This window comes from Pteropus alecto, unplaced genomic scaffold, assembly GCF_000325575.1.
Source record: "Pteropus alecto unplaced genomic scaffold, ASM32557v1 scaffold21, whole genome shotgun sequence".
Lineage (NCBI taxonomy): Eukaryota > Metazoa > Chordata > Mammalia > Chiroptera > Pteropodidae > Pteropus > Pteropus alecto.
Genome location: NW_006436282.1, coordinates 30,146,833 through 30,150,840, shown reverse-complemented (window position 1 = coordinate 30,150,840; position 4,008 = coordinate 30,146,833). Strand labels below are relative to the sequence as shown.

At 40.8% G+C, this 4,008-nt stretch overlaps 1 pseudogene; it reads left to right on the top strand.

Annotated features, from left to right (window-relative positions):
• The first annotated feature begins 3,639 nt into the window (after positions 1–3,639).
• On the top strand, positions 3,640–3,757 carry LOC112479900 (annotated as a pseudogene).
• Positions 3,758–4,008: the final 251 nt, after the last annotated feature.

The window sequence follows — 4,008 nt, the reverse complement described above, 5'->3', positions numbered from 1 at the left end:
TGTATGCTTTTAATGAGGGATTGCTACTGGAAAGATAAAGAAAGCCCAGATGGTAAAGGGCTTTGAATGCCAAACTAAAGAGTTTATATTTAATCTGGGAGTCCCTTGAAGCCTTCGTATAATGAAATGATCAGACTATTTTAGAAAGCACTCTGTGATAGTAACAGAATGGATTGGTGGGGTTATGGTGTGGTGGAGGTTGTAATATTGAGAATGCTAACAGTTGAAAAATCACTTAGAAAGCTATTGCAATGGTACAGGTGACCATTGATACGATTCTGACTTGGGACAATGAGAATGGAGAGAGAGAATCATTAGGACTTGGCGACTGATTGGATAGGTGGGGAAAGGAAATAGTTAAGTATGACACTCTTCCTGAGGTCTAAAGGGAATTGGGAATTGTTTTAGGGAGTTTCTAAAAGTAATTCTACTCACTTTAAAATGTCTAAGAATAGTTCTACTTACTATTGAGTATGGTGCACCTTATGTGTCTATAATAAGACCTAAAAAATTCAAGATTTTTGGGAATTAGAGTAGCATGAGGTAGGATTTAACATTCTTGAGCCTTTTGAATTTTCTACAACCAATCTCTAACATTGGTTTTGGAGCAAGCTCTCCTTGCCTTCTCTATCTCTGTCTTCTCTCTCTCTCTGTTTCTCTCTCTGTCTCTGTCTCTCTGTCTCTCTGTCTCTCTGTCTCTCTCAGGCATTACATCACACTTCCTAAATCAGCTGAGATTCTGAGGCATTGCTTTAAGATTGTGCTTCTTGCACATCCCTGCCAGTTTAGGTGGCATAATTGAGACACCGTCCCTCCTCGATCCGCGTTCTTTGTTCTAGAACTTCCTAGCGCTAGAACTCTGGCGGACTTCTCAGCTCAACTGTTTGTCAGTAAGCTACTTCATCGTTTATCTCCACACTTCTGTTTCCTGCCATTTTCCCCCAGACCTCATTCCCGCCACAGAATTCTAATTACGTACGAAACGTGAGCCCTGTCAGATTCATTGCAGTATTTTTATTTCATATCTATTTGATGTTTTTATTGCATGATAAACTATGCACACGAGGAATTTGTTATCCTCATTTTGATATATCATTATATCTCTATAATGTCTTGATTCCTGTTTATTTATATCATTAAAATTTCTTGACTTACATGTAAAAATTCAACAAGTAATAGAAATTTAACAACTATTTATTGAATGAATAAATGTCAAAATGTCCGGTTGTCTGCTATGTTCAAAATATAACATCCAGGTATCAGATTGCTTTTCTCGGCAGAATTTGGAACTCCATTCGAGTCTAGGATTGTCAAAACAATCCTTCTGACCACTTCTATTCTATAGGGATTTTGTGTGTGTGTGTGTATTCACGGGAAAACAGGAAACATCAGAACACTGCGGTGACACTTGCACAAGACTAGATTGTAAATGGCAGTATTCGTGAGAATGTGGTGGTGGACCATACGAGCGTGTGTTCTTACTAGGACCTAGAGTGTTGATGGTCCTATGTTAGTCCTCAGATACTTTACTAAAACTTTACTGGTTATAAAACCCCAGCTCTGCAAATCACACCGACACACAACAGTGTGACTCCAGCTCCTCCCAATGGCTAGGCTGCGTGTCCTTAGTCATTGCTTCTCATTTATACCTATTTTCTAATTTCTTTTTAATCAGGAGAAATCTGCTTTGCTCAAAGCTTGCGTCTTACCCTGTCTGAAGAAATGGAGTTTTGCTGTCGTTGTCGCTTCCAAGCAAAGGGCAGGTGGTTTTCTGAAGAGCATCTGAAAATCAATCAGGGTACAAGGCACACGGAGCGAGTTCTCCGTGATTGCAGTTCGGGTGACAAGAATTCCATTTCGTGTCAACCAGAAAGTCTGGGTGAACTAAGTATCTTTTAAAGTTTGTAGGTACAAATGAAATTGGCATTTTGAAAAGGATCCCAGAACATAAAAAGAAAAGATGTAGCAACCTTTTCTACCCTGGGCTTCTGTAATTATTTTGATGAAGTGAATCTCTGAGTTTTAAAGAGAGGGGCTTTGGAGGAGTTTGGTAGCTTAAAAAAAAATGAATTGATAAGAAATTTTGATATATCACTAAGGTAACCACATCAAAACCTGGATTCTATGACATATTGCTAAAAGCAATCGCTGAGCCAAGACACGGGGAAGTATATAGAGATATACAAGAACCAAAAAATGATTTTCAGCTATCGGTATATGTTACTGTGTTTCTTGTGGGGAAGATCATCTGACTACAAAGAGTGAAATAAAATAGACATGTTTTTCTGAAAAAATAAGCCACGGTAACTGTAACTAGAGACCGAGGGTCACATCGTAGAGATGACTCTGGTCCTTATTTACGATCTGTGAGACGCTGGGCTAGTTTTAATTACCATTTTGCTTCTGATTTCTCTTTCTCTGTGAGATGGGAAGAGTAATAGAAACACACAGCATTGTTAGAAGAATTTAGCAAGTTTTACGAGAAAAGTGCCTGAAGGAGTAAGCCCAAGGTAAGTACAGACGCCCCTACTGTTACCGCCGTGCTGAGGGCTGGCTGTCGCTGTCCCATCGTCTGTGCAAAACCGTGCATCACTATGGTAAAAACAAAACAAACACAAACAAACAAACAAACAAACAAGGTCAGCACGCATGAGGTTTCACCAGAACCACCCAATGAAATAAGCATACCACAAAAAGATGCTCTACCTCCCTAAACTAGAAGTCATTGATTAATTGAACAAAATCCTGGACATGCTTTATTTAATGCTCCATTTATAATGGCCCTCATTATGGAATTTTAAAGAAAACCAGTAATAAATCTGTTATCAACAGGCTCCATGAGGACACATATTCCAACTGCCCTTCTCAGTCCTTTGTCGGTGGATTTGTCTTTCCTTCTGTGAGACCACGTACTTGTACCCAGGGCTTTGTCTCCTCAGCGTGCACCGTGGATGAGTGCGTGACACCTCTGTGACTCTTCTGCTTTCCATCCTGTGGTCTGCCTCTCCTCTAGATATAGTAAACAAATATGTAAACATGATCCATGTGAAACAAACAAGCCCGGGCACTCATGTTTTACGTCATAGGTAATCACGAATAGTGTTCATTAAAATGAAGAAACACGGAGCTGGGGGCAGGAGAGAAGGGGCGTGGACGTCCTGGGGACAGTAGGGGCCAGACGTGGCAGACAGCGCGAGGCTACAGACCTTAAGGACTTCTCGATAAAGCATATAACTTAAAAGAAATGACAAGGGCAGAGTAAGGAGTCGAAAATGAGATCAAGGGACAGAAAAAAAGAGTTCAGCATTAAAAATCACGTATGATTTGAAGGGAATGAGAAATGTGTCACGCAGCACAGAAAACCCCTTCCCCAGCACTCAGACGGCGCTTCAAGTCTGCGAGGGGACAAAGTCCCATGGAACTTTCTGAGGGGGTCCAGACTGCTCGTGTGGGATAGAGTGGCTCAGAGCAAGATATATGTTTTCGAAGTCTTCTGAGAGTTGCTAAGTTTTCATGTACGAGTCAGAGCACCTTGGACCTCAGAGAAACGACTCCTGCGTGTACGTGATGCCGATACTTTCCTCTCCCCACTGCGCTCATATTATTTATGTAAAGTTTTGATGTTGAAAATGATTTCCTGTCTACGGCCACGCCCCCTGAACCAGCCCCATCCCGTCTGATCTCGGAAGCTAAGCAGGGTCGGGGCTGGTTAGTACTTGGATGGGAGACCACCTAGGAAGACCAGGTGCTGTAGGTGTAAAAACTAAAAAAATAAGGGATTGTAAACTGACAAGGTTCTTATAATCTGTGAGGCCAACCAAGGGTTGCCTTGCCTAAAAAAAAAAAAAAGAGATTTTCATTTGATGTTGAAAATGACCTTAAATGATGTAGGAAGGATCATTAAAATTCCAGTGACATGACTCATGTTTGGGTTTATTTTTTCATTTTACTGTGAGCTAGATGTGTGATAAAGGTGAAGGACCTTGAGATAGCTAGATTATTTGGGTT